The sequence below is a fragment of the Amblyomma maculatum genome, chromosome 1, assembly GCF_055883805.1.
Source record: "Amblyomma maculatum isolate TAMU_Amacu chromosome 1, ASM5588380v1, whole genome shotgun sequence".
Lineage (NCBI taxonomy): Eukaryota > Metazoa > Arthropoda > Arachnida > Ixodida > Ixodidae > Amblyomma > Amblyomma maculatum.
In genome coordinates this window covers 456,803,514-456,824,996 of record NC_139344.1, presented here as the reverse complement: position 1 = coordinate 456,824,996, position 21,483 = coordinate 456,803,514, and positions in this window count along the sequence as shown.

The following is a 21,483-nucleotide window of genomic DNA, read 5'->3' as shown; positions in this document are numbered from 1 at the left end:
GCGTAAGATCTTCTTGTTTGTTTATTACCTCGGTGTCACCTGGAATGTTTCCTTCTCTTTGTTTCAGTGCAGTGCGATTTTAGTTGCCTGTGTACGTTTTTTTTTTTTTTTTGTACAGGTGCGGACAGAAGTAAACGGAGCGCCAAGCCGAAGAAAAAACTTGAGGTCAGCGCCGCCTAGCCGAGCCGGCTGAAAGTAGGAAATCGTGGCGCGCACTACACATACCCCGCCACCATAACCCTCCTGCGCTCCGCATCACTTGCCACTGTCCTGGCGTCACTGAAAATCGCGATCGGATGGTCACAGTCTTCGAAGCGACTGGGCATTTAAGGTGCGTGGGCGCTGCCTTGATAGCAGAGCCGGAGTGGGCTGCGCTACATTTAAGGTGCTTCATTCAGATAGCAGTAGAGGCATTTACGCCGCAGATGGCAGCGTGTTTTGTGTTTTGAACTTTTGTTGCTGCCTGGATTCATTTTTATCTCGCTGCCGACGAAGTGTGGTAGAACTCGATGTGCCGGCGCAGATTTGGGTTCGTTTGTTGGAGTTACTGGCAATGCTTGGATATAATACGACCATGGGGCAGAAAGTGCCTGCATATAGAATATTTCCGCAGAAAGTGTCCGCAAAAAATTAGATAGATAAAGAGATGATCGACAAATATTATTCGGTATATTAATTCTTAGCTACGGCAACTCAGTGATGAATACCAAATTGATGTGACCACCCCGAAAGTTTGGCAAACTGGAGTTTGAAAATTTGACATGGTGGAAAAGTTCCCAAATTTTACATGGTATCCAGTCTGATTTGACAATGGCCAGCTCAATAGTGCTTTGAATTTTAAGTGTGCTACCCGCTAATATGACACCACTTGTCCCTCAAATTGAGCGATCCCAATCTGCGGCGGCACCACACGCATTTCGACCAGGCCGACAGCGAGATACAAATGAGTGGCGGCGCCACAAAATGTTCAAAATACGCCAGTCATCTGTAGTGGAAATGCATTTACCGCTTTATAAACAAACCGGATGAAATGGCGCCGTCCCAGCGGACTACGATTTATCGAGGCAGCGGTCCGCGCATCTAATATGCCCGCTCGCTTTGAAGAGCGCGACCATTCGAACATGATCATCATCATCGCGACAGTGACGACGGGGCAGTGACAAGACATGCGAAGCAAATGGAAGACCACGCAGGCAGGGCACGGGCAGATTCGCGTGACGATTTTCTGGTTTCGGCTGGCTCGTCTAGGCGGCGCTGACCCTCAGTTTTTTTCTTGGGCGGGGCGGTCCCTTTACTTCAGTCCGCACCTGTACATATAGGCATTTCTTGAGTTGTATACCTTATCATTGCCTCTCGTTTTGTGCTTTATATTTCTTAATTTATTATGTTTAATTTGTGTTATAGTCATTGACGATTACTAATTAGATGTCTGATTGCTGTACGCTATGCCTTGTATTAGGTTTCCTGGATCTAGTAAAGCTGCGCAAGCTGCTTTTATCCAGGAAACCATCGAAACATTTCTGGTGAATAAATTTAATTGTTTAGCTGTACACTTCAACAAACATGCGAATGCGTGCTGCAGTAGATATTTAATGAAATGTATAAGTGGCCAGGTTGCATATCTTAAAGAGTAAATCGCGGTCGGATTACTGTGGTTAGACCAATGGTATAACTCAAGTAGTGGTATAACTCAGGTTTTCCATTTACGTTTCGAGTGGCACGTACACGTTGGCATACCGTTGTAATCTGCCACATAATGTGAAGCACCACCTACCATAGACATAAAGATCAACTTTAACGAAGCCGCACGAACGTGCCTGCATCTGTTTGGATGTCTTCGGGTCGAAGGATCCCGGTTCGTTCAATTTTCATGTTAGAAGTTGGCACCCTATTCCGATTCTGTCCACGGCCAGACTCGAGGGAGAGCGCGCTTCTATTCTCTTACTGATTCACGGATAATGTCTGTTTCCATCTCCCGCCGTGCCTCGGTTGGATCGCCCCACTACTGCGCTTCTGCTATCGCTGTTTGAGCGCAAGGGAAACGCGCGCTTTATCTTCGCTTCCCCCGCATCAATTGCAACCGGCAGGTCGGTACCGACTTTTCACCCCTTCTGGTTTATGCAAACATTCCGCATTCAGAGCCCTAGATTTATCGTGTATTAGGAATAAAATAGTCAACAGTCCGCGCACGGCCGTGCGCGCCTTCGTCAGGGCAGCCGAGCACAGTCGAATGAGCTTCGGGTAAACTTACCTCAACACGTTTTGCCCCTAGATTTTCTACAAAAATAAATGTACCAGGCTATGCAGTGTGCCTTTTAAAACTGCAGACATGTTAGCGCGACCTGACGCGAGTAAATGCAAACTGTTGGGTGTAGATTCTGTGAACCGCTACTGTTCTTGTTTAGAGCAAAAAAGGCACCGGCTAAAATTCTTGGCACGTCCCAGATTCGGAGTATGGTACAAAAATTTCAGCGTGTAGTAAAACTTTCAGTTGTCTAACGGAGTGGGCTCTACTAGCTTCCAAACAAATCAGTTGGTTGAAAGACAGCAGATGTATATGCAGTCTCGCGACTGACGCACATGTATGACAGACGTAGTCGGTTTAATATATAAACAACCTTTAGGTAAGGAAATGGTTGTAAACATTTACGCATAATTGAAAAGAGCGGCAAACAAAAAAATATTCGTTTAATGTTACACCATTGCGTGCACACCATATTCATAAATTCATCAAAACGTAACCTGTGGCTAGAAAATTCATAGTCTTAAAATCTTCCTGGACGGTTTTTTGCACATAAGAATACTTGCCTCTCGTTCCTGTCTGTCACGTTTTTCGCCTAATTGACATGGACTTTGAGAAAATTTTCAGATATCAGATATCAAAGGTTTTGAAGTACTTCAAGAACATTTGTGCGTGATAGGTGCACGACAGCTTCCTCTTCTTCTTAAAAAAAAATGCTTGACCAAGAGGGCAACAAACTCTAATTTTGGATAATGCAGTCCACTAGAATGATGCCCTCTTCTAAGAGTGTTCATATGGCTGCTTCTTTCGAACGCCTGAAGTCACTGCATGGTTAGTTCAACGATGCATCCAGCAACGTAAGCTAAGCAGGAATGTGACAGTGGATAATAGGAAGAAAAAGAGATGCCATCAGTTTTTAAATTCCTCGGTTACTGATTGTTGCAGAACAGCAATGATTTCTTCGGCATCGACGCAAAGTGCCTTGATTTTGCTCGCTGATGAAACGTCCTTCTTGACAGTGTGGTTAAATGTCGCGGTTACGGCTCTCGCATTTAGCATGTCATTGCCTCCACACATTAGTCTTACTTTCCCGAAGAGACACTTACTGCGGTCTCCATTGAATTGCCTGGTAATGACATAGCCGAGATCTTTCCGCAGGATGTATTCTACCATTTGTACAGTAGACTTCGGGGTGAACAGCAATGTTTGGATTATTTCGATGTAGCAGGTGAACTCACTTGTAAGCCACTGCAATCGGCATCACCTGCGTAATTTTTTTTTTTTTTTAAGTCGATATTTATTGCCTCAGGGCATCAGTAGGTTATGAGATGAAGGATGAATAAATGATTAAATGAATGGAAAAATGTTGGCTGATTTTATGAAGTTCAGAAGTGAGCGATGATGAGGTCCCTGCGTCCAAGTGACGTATGAGGCAGGATTGGTTGCTGAAAGGCCAGCTATTCTCAGGTGCCGGAATCGTGTTGGCTTGAGTGCTGGGCAGTCCCACAGCAAGTGGTGGATGTCGGCCTCGACATCTTCGTTGTTACAGATCGGGCATCCTGGGCGAGGATATAAGTGTTGGAAGTATGACCACGTCCTAGTTACTGCTGGTGTAAGGGCAACACCGACCCAGATCCTCCTAAGCGCAACCTCCTCTGCACGGGTGAGACCGCGGGGAAGGGATATCGCACACGGAGGGATAAGTGCACGTGTGCGGCGCCGGAGGTGCTCCTTTCTTGACAAAAGGAGGGTAGCGTCGTCGACTTCGAGAAGCTGTGGGATTGATGCGTCTTGGTTCACGAGGCGGGCTGCAAAATCAGCTTGACTTTGGGAAGGCAGCAGATTCCGTGGGACCCACTCAATGCGTATTGACTGTGGGATGCGCGCCGCAAGCTGGTGGATGTCCTGGCAAATTTTAGGGCAGCGGCTGACACGTCGGAGCAGACGTATTGCTTGAAGTGCGTCAGTGCGGATTACAATGTGGGCTGTAGGGAGCATGGTTATAGAAGTCACGGAGCAGAGTGCCTCTTGAACTGCCACAAGCTCAACGCAGAAAGATGTAAGTGGTTCCGAAAGCTGAAACGTAGTTGTCTGATTCAGGCTAGGCCTCCGTGGACAGTGGATTGCCGTTTTGGCTTCACAGCCTTGCAGGCTTCCATCTACGTACACTACTACGGAATCCTGAGGCAGGTTAGCATCGTGCTCTTCAAATCTCTGGCGTAGCAACGATGCAGAGTTGGCAGACGTCGGTCTGCGGATGTCAGTTGGCTTGTTGTCTCCTAACTGTATAAATTTCCAGGGAGGGAGAACTGGCGTAGGTGGCTGAAGAATAATGTGTGACATTGCATACGCCCTCAGTGCTTGCGTGGAATGTGACAAAGTGGCCTTGAGTCTGCGAGCGTCTCGGCGCTGCTGCACCAGTTCATCGATGGTGTTGAGCTGCGCATTCTCCTGTAACGCTACGACCGGTGTGATTCGTGGAAGGCATGTTATGGTCCTCATAGCTTCTCGATTTAAGGCTTCAAGGCGATCCCATTGTGCCCTTGTAAGATGCTGGAACTGGGCCTGATAAACAATACGGGGCTGCAGAACCGCCCTCACTAACTGGCGTGCAACAGACGAGCCAGCGCCACCCGTTTTAGGTGCAATTCTTCTTATTAAACTTATAGTTTGAAGTGCTTGCTTTTTTGCCTGAGAGAGCCAAGCAGTCGCTGATCCTGATTGGTGAATTGTTAAGCCCAGAATTTTCAGGCTCGAACTTTCTTGTATTGGGGTGCCTGATAGAGAGAGACGAATTGGATTTGAGGAAAGTTTACGGCGTCCCCAGCGGTTGGCGACTGACGTGTATGACGTTTTACACACAGAAAGTTGAAGGCCAATGGAGGAGGCGTAATCAGAGGTTACGTCTAATGCTGACTGAAGGGCGGCCTCTTGAGTGAGAAGATCATGGTGAGTGCTCCATACCGTGATATCATCTGCGTACTGCAAAAACTTGATTTCAGGGATATCATGTAAGCGCCACGCCAATGGGATGAAAGTAATATTGAATAACGTCGGAGACAATACTGATCCCTGGGGCACGCCACGTAGTGAAACGAATGAACCAACAGTGTCACCGCTGAGACGTATTGCAAATTTTCGTCCATCCAAAAATGATGCGACAAAAGTGCGTACTCTCGGAGGGAGATGGAGCATGTCAATGGCATTCAGGATTGCAGCATGACTGATGTTGTCATATGCCTTTTCAACATCCATTGCTAATATGGTACGTACATCGCGGCTGTGGGTAGATGACAGAACTGCTGAGGCCAAGACAGCCAACCCGTCCTCTGTACCTATGTATGGACGAAATCCAATTTGAGCAGGATGATAAAAACCGTGCTGTTCAAGCCACCAAGAAAGTCGTGTGGCTAGCATTTTCTCTGCAAGCTTGCAAAGCGTTGATGTTAAGGAGATTGGTCGCAAGTTGGCGAGGTCCGTTGGAGGCTTCCCAGGTTTGGGAATAGGGATCACGACAGCGGTTTTCCAGCTCTCGGGTACGACACCATCAAGCCACACTTTGTTTATGGTGTCTAGTAGTTGAGGAAGTGCAGCAGTACTGAGGTTCTTGTAAACCTCATACTGAATTTTGTCCAGGCCGGGCGCTGTTTTCCGTTTCGCATCGTCAATTGCAGCCAGCAGCTCGCACATCGAAAAGGGGCTCGCAATTCCATCTGCGTCGGCAGCAGATGGTAATTTCCATGCGTCTGCAGGGATACCTGCCAAATTAAGGTTTACAGCTGAAGGAGGCAGTATATCGTATTTTGGGAAAAATTTTCGAGCAGCTTCTTTGGCGAAATCACCCGGCGACAGATTAGCCGCAAAGCATGCTGTTGCTGCTGCGTCAGTAGAACGACGACCATGTTCCATTGCACGAAACGTTCGCCATAGTGAGGCATTCGATGATTTATCAGAAAATTGTTCACACCATGCATGCCACTGGCGTCGCGATAGATCGCGTTCATATCTCCGAGCCTTCGCGGTGAGATAATTCAGTCGTGTACGTGCCTGCCCCGAAGTAGGGTCTCGTGTAGCAGCCAGCTCAGCTTGACGGCGGGCTGCCCACAGGTTAAGCAGGCCGAGATCTGGTGCCGGTCGACCTACATCAATCCAGGTAGTAGTCGTAGCGCTGTTTAGTGCTCTTTGTATACGGTCAACAAGGAGTGACGGCGAATCTGAAGACATACTGTCGAGACATGAGCGAAAGCTGTCCCAGTTTATCACAGAACATTTGCGGCGTAAAGGGCGGAGGCGGGAGGGATGGAGACCGATGAGGATAGGGTGGTGATCACTTCCCCAGCAGTCCGGCTCCATGTGCCATGAGGGAGTTCCTGCGCCCAACCACCACGTCAAGTCTGGAGCATAAGCAGCACTATGTATGTGACGCACAGGCCGTGTTGCTGTCCCAGGGTGATTAAGCAGAACAAACAGGGCATCAGTGAAGGCGTCCCGCACACGCCTACCACGAGGGCTTGCAGTCGGATACCCCCAATCTGGGTGAGGGGCGTTAAAGTCGCCTCCGACTAAAATTGGACACCCGGGGTATTGCTGACGAACACTTAATAACCAGCCAAGATTAATACGGGAAGAGGCGCCTCCAGCTGGTCGAACGTAATAAGAAACAAGAACAACTGTTCCTTTCAGAAATTTCGCAGCAACTGCTACTACCTCTTGGTATGATGTGCACCAGTTTTCGAGAGAAAGGCGTACATGAGGAATACTCGTTTCGACATATATCGCCGCCTTTCCCGGGGGAGAAGCAGTCTGCACGCGGCGGTCGGTCATTGAAGGGGACACGTAGCCGCTGAAGCCAGGAATAGATGGCAAGGCGTTCGTTTCCTGAAGTAACATAGCCCACACCCGAAGCTTGTTAAATCGCAGTCGGGTCCTGAGCTCGGCAACCTTCGTGGAAATGCCTCTACAGTTCCACTGTAGTACACCAGGACGACCGGATTTCGCCATTTTTGTGTGCTAGTCCAAGCGCTGTAGTATCACAGATGTCAGGTTGGATAACTGGTTGACCATATAGCGGAGCAGCGATGTTGCAGAGTTATCATTGGGTGTTGTGGTACACTGGGAAGAGGCAGCAAATGGCCCTGTTGCGCGGAATGAGGGCGGTTGTGTTGGGCAATTACTAGATTTGGCGGTTACTTCTGCAACTCGCCGACGTCGAGCAAGCATTTCGCGGTGTTGTCGGAGCTTAGAGACCTCTGCTAAGAGACGATTGATTTGCTCATCCACTACAGCCATATCGTCGTCTGGTAGATCAGTACACTGCTGTATTGGCTGTTGTCGACGGCGTTTCTTGAGCACCGTATCATTAGACTTTGTCTTAGCTGGAGGTGCATTCGAAGCGGGCTCAGGAAGCTCTGGCCACTCGTCATCATTCCACTGAAGAGCTGCAAAGCGATTGGATGTCTGCACCGGCGTCATATCCTCTATTGGCCAACGCTTAGTGTTCCGAAGACGAGCCTTCTGCGTTGCCTTTTGCTTTGTCGGACAACTTGGAGATGTTATCTCGTGGTCGTCCGATTTGCAGAGGCCGCATCGGTACGTAACTTTTCCTTCAGACGCACCTTCATCGGCAGTAGCAAAGGGGCAAGATTTGCGCATGTGCCCTGCCCGAAAACAGTTATAACAGTAAACCACACTCGGTTTATACGGCCGTGGCCTTAATATGCAGCCGTAGTAGTACAGACAAGCTGGGAGTGTCGGAGGGCCTTGCAAGGTGATCATGCAGGAACGCCCCTTTCCTATGTGTCGGGCCTGTATGACTCGGTGCGTTGGGCAGTACAGCTCACGTTGAAGGGTGGTTTGATCATCGTTTATGTCGACGTTGTAAACAACGCAACGCTGCAAGTCGGAGCCTTCAACTAGATACACTTGCACAGGCACTGAGATCTCACTTGTGACTGAAATGTAACTAAGCGTTTGGACACGTTCCACCGCAGTAAGTGTCGGGAGCCACACAGCTATAGTGTTTGACTTCTTCCTTGCCGTGAAGCCCCGAAAACCTCTGGTTCCGAGACACGCGTCCAAGTTGGCCTGGATGATCCTGTTTGGTATATCGGTGAGGCTTTTGTTGGCAAGAGATTTAATCGCCACTTTATAAGATGACGATCCCGGTGTAGGTGCAACCTGGTTTTCGATAGTTAAACAGGAGCGCTTTCCTTGATAGCCACCACTTGCCGAGGACGAATTCGGTTGATTATCTTCCGAAGGACGCTTGTGAGGCGCACGGGTGCTCGTTGATACGGATGGTGGAGCCGATAGGTCCATTGAAGAGATTGTCTCCTCAGGACGCACTGTTGGATGTGCATCTCGTCGTGTTAGCTGAGTGGCCATAGCCGTGCTCCGCCCAGAGAACAGTTCACTTACGGGCTGTTGTCCATTTTGGGAAGGCTGAATGGGCGCTGGTGCTGAAGAACCGGGAGCACCAAGCTGGACCTGAGGCCGATGGTCAGGTTGAGGTGTCGACGGCAGGGCAGGAGTTGCAGCGAGCAACTCCGGCGAAGCTGCCTCTGCCAGCGTGGCTGCGGCAGCACTAGGCCTAGCCTCCGTGCCGACCTGAGCTGCAATCATGCATGAGTAGCATGCGCCGGAGGTCTCGCAACCTGACGCGGAGAGGACGTCTGGAGCTTCCTCGGAAATAGAAGATCCACTTCTCTGGAGACAGGACAGGTGCTTACAGGAACGGCAAGAATTTTCAGAGGAGCGATGAAGCCACCTTAGCAGGAAGATACTTCTTCTTCTTTTTACCGCTGCTAGCACAAGTGGTGGCACAAATATCAAACTATTGTTTGATGTTTTTCACAATAAGCATAATGTTTTGCAGAGGGTTCATTAAAACAACGTTCAATTGCAAAATTAAAATGCTTATAATACAACATATCACATAGGCTAAGTTATAAACTATAGCAACGCTGAAAACTGAACCTTATAACCTTTACTTTGTATGTTATGTAATGCAAGCAATATGCAACCTAAATTATTTTAAAGAAATTATTTTCATCTTCAGTGCTATCAGGATGGTTTTGCATCAAGCGCTGGACGACGGCTTTGCCGTTGCAGTTGAGTTGCTGTCATGTCTCGATGTCATCACTGCTCATTCTGTTTTTTGTTTATTCCTGTTCTTGTGCAGGCTTGAGAAAAGTTCGGATTAACAAGAACAAAAGTAGCTACCATGCCGTAATGTATGTCATGTGCTTGTCATACATTTCCTGACGGACAGTTTTTTTATATAAAGACTCCGTTGACGTGTGCGTAGGCTAACGAGATGCTGCTTCAGCATCTACCTTCGGCGTTCTTTCATTTTGGGGCTGCAGTCACCACGAAAACCTGCGGACGACAGCGCGAAATGAGGCAAAAGTCACCCGGCGCCGCTGAAGCAGATGCGTAGCGAACAGTGAACAGGTCGCGCTCTTCGCTGCGGCGGAGAGCGTAACTCAAGGAGAAACGTTCCCATTATTCCCGCGGCGATTGAGAAGGCCTTAGGAAAGAGCGCATGCTCTCCGTCGAGACCGGCCGTGTTCTGTCATATGTGGACAAGGTGACGCCCTCTCACAAAGCTCCGTTCACTCAATCTCCAGCCGCGTCACCGGCCATGTTTGACCTGCTAAACTCATGTGGAGGACTCTAATAGCATATACTAATGAGGAGCAGGAGTCAGGTTGTTGCTACTCATGCAATAAAATAGTAAAGATGTAATAGTGAAACGGAAGAGTTTTTGAAGGGACTGACCGCATTCCAGCTTCTCAGAGCATGACTCGCCATGTAGTTGAAAGAACTCATATCGACGGTTGCAAAGAATGATATTATTTCTATAGGTAGTATTCACAATGACGTCACAAGGTGGCGGCGACAGTGCGGCTGATGCTGGCAACCCTTTTGGTCGCCTCGTCCGCCGTATCTACGGACCATGCCGGACACACATTCCGGACCGCGCTGCATCGAGCTGTGTGAGTACCGTGTGCAAGCATCCGTGAGCTTCTTCGCATGTGACCTGCGCAAATATTCGAAACGCCCAACATCGCTCAAGCAGGCCCGTCACATCTCAGTGCACAAGGTTTGGACGGAGCAGCAAGGACGAGATACGAAGCTAAGATAGCCATGTGCGGCGGCGTTGACCCATTTCTTCTGACGAACGATGAACTGTTTTTCGACATGCATCTGGTACCAGAGGTGGAAATGACGGATATTAAGGACTATCTGGTGCACGCTACTAGTTATGTGACACGTGAATAGCTGAAAGCAAAGAAGTCGCTGGACGCGCACAACTACCTCACCAGTGGATTTGTACAGGAGCCGCAACTTAAAAAGATCGGCGAAAGCGTCATTGTGCGTATAAGGGTGGGTGTTTTTTTCTGTTCACTTAGATAAACGCAAAACTAATGTTGTTATTCGGCTCGTGACGTTGTCGCGCCATGTGAGCCGATTGATTCAGACAGCTTTAGCTTTGTTTGGGGCAGCCCGAGACGCGCCAGACCCCGTTTTCGTTGTTAGCTGAGGCCGGCGTAAGTACTGTAAGGTGTTTATTGGAGCACCAAGACCGTAGGCAACGTCCGCAAACCAAAGCGATGGGGGTAACGTTCGAACCAACAGTGCAGTGCCAACAAGGCTCCGGCTCCACTTCGTCTACCCCTTCGGGTTGGCGCGCGAGCTGATGGCGATGGGGTTACTACAATACCCCTCGGGCGGAAAAGGAGCCATCCTGGCGACTCATGGTAAGAAAAGGGTAGAGGGATCATAATACGGCTTGAGGCGGTCGACATGTACAGTTTCACGGCCGCGGCGGCGATGATCTGGAGATGGGTTCAAGGCCTCTACTACGTAATTGACGGGAGAAGATTGTTCGAGAATGCGGTAAGGTCCATGATAGCGCGATAGGAGTTTGGATGAGAGGCTGGGTGCAGAGGAAGGCACCCAGAGCCAAACGAGGGCACCTGAGGGATATGAAGGCGCTGGATTTGTAGGGTCCCGGTTATGCTTTTGTTGAGCCTGGTTCTCCGTTGTGAAGGAGCGCGCCAATTGTCGGCATTCTTCGGCAAATGTGTGCGCTTCAGACAGTAGAGTGGTCTCTAAAGGGTCGGGGTGGTAGGGCAGGATAGTATTCAAGGTGGACGTGGGTTCACGACCATATAACAGAAAGAAGGGGGAGAACCCAGTCGTAGTCTGCGTAGCCGTATTGTAGGCGTACGTTACGAAAGGCACCACTTGGTCCCAATTAAAGTGAGCGCTATCAACGTACATGGCTAGCATGTCACTAAGAGTGCGGTTAAATCGCTCAGTCATGCCGTTCGTTTGGGGGTGATGCGCTCTGGTGCTCCGGTGAATGATCTGGCACTGTTTGAGGAGGGCATCGACAGTGTCGGAAAGAAACGCACGTCCGCGGTCACTGATCAATTCTTTCGGTGCGCCGTGACGAAGAACGAGGCGATGCAGAATGAACGAAGCAACATCCCGTGCGGTGGCAGACTGCAAGGCCGATGTATCCACGTAACAGGTTAGGTGGTCAACGGCTACGATGACCCAGCGGTTGTTAGCCGAAGTGGTCGGAAGCAGGTCGTACAGATCGATACCGACACAGTGAAAAGGGCGGCTGGGACAAGGCAATGGCTGTAATGGAGCGGCTGGCTGAGGGGGTGAATTCTTGCGACGTTGGCAGGCGGTACATGATCGGATGTATTGACGAATGAAGCGGTACATGCCGCGCGAGTAATATCTCATACGCAGTCGAGAATAGGTTTTCATGACACCTGCATGGCCGCATTGGGGATCGGCGTGGAAGAAGGCGCAGACTTCAGCACGGATATGTCGCGGAATCACGAGAAGCCACTTTCGCCCTGTAAGATGGTAATTGCGGCGGTATAAAAGTCCATCACGAGTGGCGAAGTGGTGGGCCTGACGACGGAGTGCACGTGACGGAGACAGCTCTGCGGGCGTAGACAGAAATGTTAAGAGGGAGGATATCCATGGATTCTTCTGCTGCTCAGATTTCATGTTGGTAATGTTGAGCGGCGACATATCGTAGGCACAAACGAAGCCAGCCGTCGAGTCGTTAGCAAGCGGTGAACGGGAAAGGGCATCAGCGTCGGTGTGCTTGCGTCCAGATCGATAGATGACGTGGATATCGTACTCCTGAAGACGTAACGCCCAGCGGGCGAGGCGGCCGGAGGGGTTTTTGAGGGAGGATAGCCAACAGAGCGCGTGGTGGTCGGTAACAACGCAGAATGGGCGAATGTAAGTATAAGGACGAAGCTTGGTAATGGCCCATATTATGGCCGGACACTCCTTTTCGGTCACAAAATAGTTCGATTCCGCTTTCGCGAGGGTACGATTAGCGTACGCGACGACATACTCGGAATATCCAGGTTTCCGTTGAGCAAGAACAGCGCCCAGACCTACGCCGCTTGCATCAGTGTGTATTTCGGTCGAGCAGGCAGGGTCAAAATGGCGGAGTATAGGGGGAGAGACGAGTAGACGGCTTAGTGTACTAAAAGCAGCATCACAGGCTGGTGACCAAGAGGAGAGGTTCGGGCCTCCGGCGAGAAGTTGCATTAAAGGGGCGATAATACTGGCGAAGTTGCGGATAAAACGGCGGATAAGCGAACATAGACCGACAAAATTGCGAAGTTCTTTCAAGGTTGTGGGCTTGGGGAAGTCTGCGACGGCACGAAGTTTGGTAGGATCCGGTAGAACGCCATCCTTGGATATGAAATTACCAAGTATTATGAGCTTGGTAGCGGCAAAGTGACATTTCTTCAAGTTGGGCTGTAGGCCGGCTTCAGTAAGGCACATAAGGACACGCTGAAGGCGCAGAAGGTGGGAAGGGAAATCTTTCGAGAAAACGACAATGTCATCTAGATAACAGTTTCCCATTTGAGCCCACTGAGAATGTTATCCATCATTCTCTCGAAGGTGGCGGGGGCGTTGCAAAGTCCAAACGGCATCACATTGAATTCATACGAGACATCGGGAGTGAAGAAGGGAGTGATGATCGGGGGGTAAGCGGAAGCCATCGGTACTTGCCAATAGCCAGAGCGCAAATCTAGCGACGAAAAGAACTCCGCTCCTTGCAAACAATCTAGCGCGTCGTCAATTCGTGGTAGTGGGTAAACATCTTTGCGGGTTATCTTATTCAGACGCCGGTAGTCCACACAGAAGCGGATCGTGCCATCTTTCTTCGTCAGCAACACTATGGAGGAGGCCCAAGGGCTATGAGATGGTCGTATGATGCCCCGTTGAAGCATATCGGCGACATTGTCGCGAATGACGCGGCGCTCAGTGGCGATATGGTCGCTGCCGCAGGGTAGCATGAGGACCAGTGTCGATTGCATGAGAAGCGGTCAAGGCGCGGGACAAGGAAGGCTGGGACACATCAAAAGATGCACTGAAGCGCTGAAGGAGGGCGACTATTTGGTCTTGTTGGGCGGACGGAAGGTCGGTCGCGATAGCGCGATGAAGGGCGTCGACAGGAAGCTCATCACTCGTAGCAGCAGCACAAGACGTCAGGGCAGTGACGTGAGGAAAAACTTCAGGTTCAGAGAACATGTAAGTGCTATCAGGGTCCAGCTCTTCAATGTAGCCGGGGCACTCCCCGCGAACAACAACCGTCGGGCAGGGAAAAGGGTTGGAAGTATAGATGACACAGCTGCCATCAGAAATTGTTAGAATGGCTAAAGGAAGAAGTAGGCGGTTATGGTGGGCGGAGGCGAGTTTGGGCATAAAGAGAACAGGACTGGGGAGGGCAGATGTCGAAATAAGGGGAACGAGAACAGAAGAAAAGGGAGGAATGTCGGTGTCTGCAGCTACAAGGAGTTTAGCAGGGTGCACAGGCGGGTCACACAGGGAAACATTACACAAAGGGGAAAGCTCAACTTCAGCACGGGCACAATCAATCACAGCACTGAGAGTCGACAGAAAGTCGTAGCCGAGGATGATGTCGTGATGATGTCGGCGTCGTGATCTTGCGAATTTTGCGGCGAAGGGCATCACTAATTATGGAAATGGCAGCACGTGTATCCACCAGCACAAGAACGGGAAAACCTTCTACGAACACTTCAATGACGTTGGCGGGAGAAGGTGGAGGACTTGACGAGTTCGTCAAAAGCGCATTTCTTGCCTCCGGAGCTGCGGCATTTAGTTTTCCCCTTGCGTAGGGCCCTGTCGCTGGAGCATCGGCGAAACGGAACGTCGGCGAGGCGAAGGCGAACGGCACTGTCGAGTGCTGAGCCCGAGGTGGAGACGATCCAGAAGAGACGTTGCGCAAGGGCGGCTCGGGATCGTAGTGGTACTGACGGACGGCGTTCTCAGGATGAAGCGGGCACTGACGGCAAAGGCGAGCGACGTGACCCGGGAGCCCGCAAGCAAAGCAAATAGGGCGATTGTCGGCGGTTCGCCATGGGTTCGTAATGCGGCGTCGCGGTCGAGGGATCGGAGACAGAGGGGCCATGAAACGAGGTGGAGCATAAAATGTAGGGCCGTTCTGGTAAGACGATGTAGGAAGCGTACCGCGCGTTCCAGCGGTTATTTGCGCATAAGTGAGTGGGGCTTGCACAGAAGCGATGGGAACACTAGAAGGCAGCGCTTCGGCGATTTTCTTTTCTCCTCGATAACTTTGCGGATAGCCGGCGAGATGGATGGCGCGTTGGCCGGCGCTAATTGAGAAGTGCAGACGGTCGGCTGAACTGGATGGAGGAGGGACAGCTGGCGTGCACCTTCTTCGCGGATGAAATCTTGAATATTCTGCATAAATTGAGACTGTTCCGCAGACGACGTAGCCAGTGCCCAGCCAGCAATGCCGGCAGGTGCGGCAGCCCGCCGCGTAGAAGCGCGTGGCATTCGTAGCTCGTCAAACCCCTGGTACAGGGTTATAATGTCGGATACGGAAGTAGGGTCCCTGGCCGACATCATATAGTACGCATCATCAGTGAGACCTTTTAGAACATGTGTGACTCTTTCGGGCTCGGGCATGGACGGATTGACCCGCTTGCAGAGGTCAACCACGTCCTCAATGTAGCTGGTAAACGTTTCCTCGGGAAGTTGAAGCCGTGCATGGAGGCGTTGTTCGGCGCGGAGTTTGCGTACCGCAGGACGGCCGAAGACATCAGCGAAGTTCTTCTTAAAGACAGACCACGTCGAAAAATCGGCTTCGTGGTTTCGAAACCACAGATTTGCCACGTCCGTGAGGTAGCAGAGGACGTTGCTCAGATTTATGGAATCGTCCCAGCGGTTGTAAGTGCTGACGCGCTGGAAAGAGGCCAGCCAGTCGTCAACGTCATGGTCGTCGGTCCCAATGAAGAAAGGTGGGTCACGGGGGCGTTGCGCCCCGGGACAGAAGATGGTGGCAGGAGTGGCAGGGATGGGCGCCGATGGTTTGCTGGTAGCGTCCTGGATGGTTGTGACCGAAGGCGGTAGCGTGCGGTTCCGAAGTTCCAGGGTGAAATTTGCGAGGAGGAATGGGGCGATGACCGAGACACCTCCACCAAGTGTAAGGTGTCTATTGGAGCACCAAGACTGTAGGCAACGTCCGCAAACCAAAGCGACGGGGGTTGCGTTCGAACCAACAGTGCAGTGCCAACAAGGCTCAGGCTCCACTTCGTCTACCTCTTCGGGTTGGCGCGCGAGCTGATGGCAATCGGGATTACTACAGTACTACTAACACCTAGGAGCGGTGTAAATTATTGTGCAGTTTGTGCGCCCAGAGGCTTGAACGAGTCTGTGATTTTTTTGAAGCCGTCTTCGTCTTTTAAGAGCGCATCACCCATTTTCCGGGCAGGTTTGCTTGAAGTCGAACGCAAGAACAGGGACGCCTACAGCGGCATTTGCGCAGATGATCTTGCCATCTCGATTTCCTAATTTTATCGCATGTGGCCCGCATTATAGCAAATAGTACTGAGCCTGAGCGTGTACTGCCGGAATTCACAGTGAGAGAGGAAGAAAAGCTTAAATGAAAAATAATTTAGCCGGCATTTTGTTTGCATGCTGCTCTACGTGGGAATGCGCGTCGCATTCGTACTAATGCGGAGCCTTGTACCTGTAAAAATGCAGTAACACCGAAAATAGACCGACTGCAATCTACCATTGGTGCAAACTTTAGCCATGTGCAGACGGTGTCAGTTGTGCTCACAGCTCTCATTAAGCTCGTGCACGGTGTTTGTACAGCTGTAAAACTTTCATGTTAACCTTACCATTGACTGAAGTCTAGTAGAATGCATTGCTGTCGGTGCATGCTTTGTTCAGTCATTTTTACAGACGAGGAGCATGCAGCGTTCTCCTATGCGCTTAATGCTCAAGCAATTTTAATGAACTATTTTATTACATTTGCAGGTGAATCACTCATAAGCAAACCCACTGCAACCACTCGAGCCGTGACCACTTATTGAAGATGACGGCATGGTTAAGGCAGCACAGTTCAGTTCAGTTCAGTCGTTCAGTCATGTCCGACTCTTCGTGACCCTATGGACCATGTCACGCCACGCTTTCCGGTTTCTGACTATCTTCCTAACATCACATAACGTCATCTACAGTGCCTCGAAGATGCCATCTAACCATCGCGTTCGCTGCCTACCCCTTCTCCGGCGACCCTCAACCTTTCCCAACATCAAATCTTTCTCCAGCTACTCCTCTCTTCTCATCAGATGACCAATGTAGCTGAGCTTTACCTTTAGAACTTGACCCTCCAATGAGCGGTCAGGGTTTATGGTCGACAATATCGACTGATTTGATCTTCTGGCAGTCCAAGGAACTCTCAAGAGTCTTCGCCAGCACCACAATTCAAACGCGTCAATTCTTCGGCGGTCAGCCTTTTTCACAGTCCAACTCTCGCATCCATACATCACAACTGGAAAGACCATAGCACGAGTTATACGGATCTTGGTTGGCAGACTAATGTCTCTGCTCTTTACTAGGCGGTCAAGGCTAACCATTGCTCTCTTTCCCAGAAGCAGGCGTCTCCTAATTTCATGGCTGCAGTCTCCTTCCGAGATAGTCTTGGAGCCCAAGAACAGAAAATCTTTCACAGCTTCCACTTCTTGTCCATTGATGCTCCAGGACTTGATAGGGCACGACGCCATGATCTTTGTCTTTTTAATGTTCAGTTTAAGTCCAAACTTCTCACTCTCTTCTTGTACGCGCATCAGAAGTCTATCGAGTTCCACTTCACTTTCTGTCATTACAGTGGTATCATCCGCATATCTAAGGTTGTTGATACGTTTTCCAGCAATCTTCACTCCAGCTGAAGACTCGTCCAGACCAGCCTTCCTCATGATGCACTCTGCATATAGGTTAAATAGGCAGGGCGACAGTATGCAGCCATGCCTGACTCCTTTCACAATCGGAAACCAATTAGTAAGACCATGCCCAGTTCTGACTGTGGCCGCTTGCCCTTCATACAGGTTCCTGAGGAGATAGATGAGGTGAATTGGAACTCCCATCTCTTGGAGAGCTTGCCACCATCTGCTGTGATCTATGCAGTCAAACGCTTTCGCATAATCAATAAAGCAGAAGTAGATGGGTTTCTGGAACTATCTTGCCTTTTCCATGATCCAGCGAAGGTTGGCAATTTGGTCTATTTCCTCTGCTCTTGCGAAACCCACCTTGCACGTCCGGAAGCTCCCGATCCACATACTGCTGCAGCCTACCTTGGAGGATTTTCAACATCACCTTGCTAGCATGCGAAATAAGCGCGATCGTGCGGTAGTTGGAACAATCTTTGGCACTGGCTTTCTTTGGAGTGGGGATGTAAACTGACCTCCTCTAATCCTGTGGCCACTGCAGGGTTGTCCAAATCTTCTGACATAATGCATGCAGAATGTTAACAGCGTCATGGTTGAGGTTTTGAAGCAACGCAGCTGGAATGCCATCAATTCCGCTAGCTTTGTTCTTAGCAAGGCTGGCTAAGGCCAATTCAACTTCACTCTTCAGGATGCCCGGCTCGATGTTGGGTTTGCACATTCGGGTCCTTCTTGTACAGTTCTTCTGTGCATTCCTGCCACCTCTTCTTTATCTCTGAGGCCTCAGTGAGGTCCTTGCCTCGTTTGTCCTTTATCACGCCCAGCTTAGCAGAAAAGCTTCCTTTGATATCTTTGATTGCCCTATACAGAGCTCTTGTGTTCCTTAATTGGCTGTTGTCCTCAACTGCTTGGTACTGTATGCTCAGTAAGGCATTCTTATCTCTCCTTGCTATTTTCTGAAAATCCGCATTGAGAACCTTGTGTCTTTCTCTTTCCCCCATAACTTTTGCCATCCTCCTTTCCTCAGCTATTTGCAAAGCCTCTTCAGATAACCAGTTTGCTTTCTTGCATTTCTTTTGCTTTGGAACTACCTTAGTAGCAACTTCATGTATTATATCCCGAACATCAGTCCACATCTCTTCGGACTCTCTGTCTACTATATCTCATTCTTGAAATCGAATCCTCACTTCCACAGCATATTCTAATGGAATTTGATCCAGATCATACCTGAAAGGCCTTCTAGTTTTCTGCGTTTTCCTCAATCGAAGCTTAATTTTGGCAACAAGAAGCTGATGATCGGTGCCACAATCTGCCCCAGGCCTTGTTTTTACTGCTTGTATAGCACTTCTCCATCTCTGCCGGCAAAGAATATAATCGATCTGATTCCTGTACAGACCGTCCGGTGAAGTCCATGTGTACAGGCGCCTGTTGTGCTGTTGAAAATGAGTATTCGCTACGGTCAGGTTGTTTTCTTGACAAAACACTACTAGCCCCTGCCCAGCTTCATTTGGCTCGCCAAGACCGAACTTGCCTACAATTCCGGATATTTCTTCACTCCCGACCTTAGCATTCCAGTCTCCTATGAGAAAAACGACGTCTGATGATCGGGTGCGGTTTAAAAGGCATTTTAGGTCCGCATATAATCTCTCAACGTCAGCTTCTTCAGCAGTAGTGGTCGGTGCATAGACGTGGATAAGTGTTATGTTGAAAGTGTGACCTTGGATCCGAAGTGAAATCATTCGGTGGTTTTTGGGGTTGTACCCTAGCACTGCTTTGCCCATTCTTCTGTTTACTATGAGAGCGACCCCCTTCCTTCTCTTGGATTCGTGCCCACAATAAAAGACATAATGGTCGCCGGAGTTAAATTCTCCCATTCCAGTCCACTTGAGCTCGCTGATACCCAAGATATCAATGTTCAATCTGTCCATTTCTCGCTTGACGACATCCAGTTTACCTTGCGTCATAGATCTTACATTCCATGTTGCTATGTGATATTGTAACCCGCGCTAACCGAGTCAGTTCTGGAGGGAGAAGAAGACGAAGTTCTGCGGAGTGCACGTGGTTCTGGGACGCCGCTGCTTTTGCCTGGTCAAGCGCCTGCTCTCTGCCTCCTGTGCCTCAACTCCGTCCTTTGACCCTGGCCTTCTGGACTGCCGTCCGGGTAGCGATAGAACCCGTGACATTCTGGTGGAGGTGCGGGGTAAATGCAGCACAGCCCCTCAAAACCCGCTGCTCTGAGTTCGCCCCCAAGTCTCAGCCGCCGCCCCTTCGACGAGGAGGCCGAGATACGTGCCAGCCGGCGACTTCAAGGGCTTGCTCCTGAATTTGGTCTGTTGCCGAACTCCGGCTCTTCACAACTTAGAATGGCCCGGAGTACCACGACCCCATGTCAACAGACGGACTCGTTTCACGCACCGTCCGTGGTGTACCTACCGATGGCTCCTCGAGCGGCTGCCACGTTCCATGGCGATGCCTCCGAAGATGTGGAGGATTGGCTGGAGCAGTACGGACGTGTGGCCCGCCACAATGGCTGGAATGCCGAAAACTGTCTTCAGAATTTGTATTTCTGCCTGGACAGTACGGCTCGGCACTGGTTCGAAAACCACGAGGCCTCCCTTACATCCTGGGACACCTGCAAGAAAGAGCTGCGACGGACGTTCGCCAATCAGTATCGGCGACAGCGAACAGAAGACCTTCTGCAAACACGAGTACAACGACCCGACCAAACTGTAACGAGTTTTGTTCAAGACGTCCTACGACTTAGCTCCCGTGCCGACCCCCGTGCCACCAAGGAAAAAAAGGTGCATGCACTCATGCGGGGCGTCAAGAGTGACATTTTCGGCGGGCTTATTCGTGATCCGCCGACTACAGTGGCACAGTTTGTAAATGAGGCGACGAACATTGAGCGAGCCTTGGTAACGCGAGCGGACCATTATCGTCGCCTTGCTGGAGGTCCCAGTGTTTCGAACCTTTCAGCTGCTCGCTTCCCTGTTGGTTCCCTCGACACCGCAAACCTACGCGAGATCATCCGCGAAGTTGTACGCGAGGAAATACGGCAGCTGCTTCCACCTGCTGATGGTACGGCATCCTGCGCCCTCACGGATGCTGTCCGCGAAGAAGTACAACGTGTCCTTTATCCATAGTTCTCCGTTGCTTCTTCACCTACTCAGCCCATTGAGACGTACGCGTCCGTTGCTAGTCGCTCGCCGCCGCAGTAGCCACCACCGCCGCCTGCTCGCCGTCAGTACTTGCCTGCACAACTCCGTATCCCTGTGTACGATCTTTGTCCGCAGCAGCAATGGATGAGCGAGGCTGACGCGTGGAGGACAACCGACCAACGCCCACTATGCTTCCACTGCGGAGAAGCAGGCCACGTCTACCGTCGCTGCCCTTACCGCGAGCTTGGTCTTCGCGGTTTCCAGCGGAATGCTCCCCGCCCGGAGTTCGGCGAGCAACCCCGCGACATCGCGGATTATCTGCGCCGTTCACCACCACCCAACCGGTCTTCACGTCGCGACCTTCGCTCGACACCATCCCGCCGATACGATTCTGCCCTTCGCAGCAATCGACGGCAAAGCCTGTCCCCTCATTGGGAAAACTAAGCCCAGTGACGTCTGGAGGTGACGTTGCCGAACCCGCTCCTGTTAAAGAGCCTCCACGTTTTTCGCCCCGCTCCCCCACGCGAACCGACGATCACCCCGACGACCTTCCCGACGAACTTCGCGCCGAACTTCTCGCCGAACTTCCCGCCGAGCTTTCCGACGAGCTTTCTGACGAACTTCACGACGAACTCCCCGACGGAGCTTCCGACGACCGTCGCGCCAGTGTACAATAACCTCGATGTTGTGATCGACGGATACAACGTGACGGCACTCGTTGACACCGGTGCAGACTATTCTGTTATGAGTGGGGAGCTATGCCACCGACTTCGCAAGGTAACAACGCAGTGGGATGGCCCCGATATCAGAA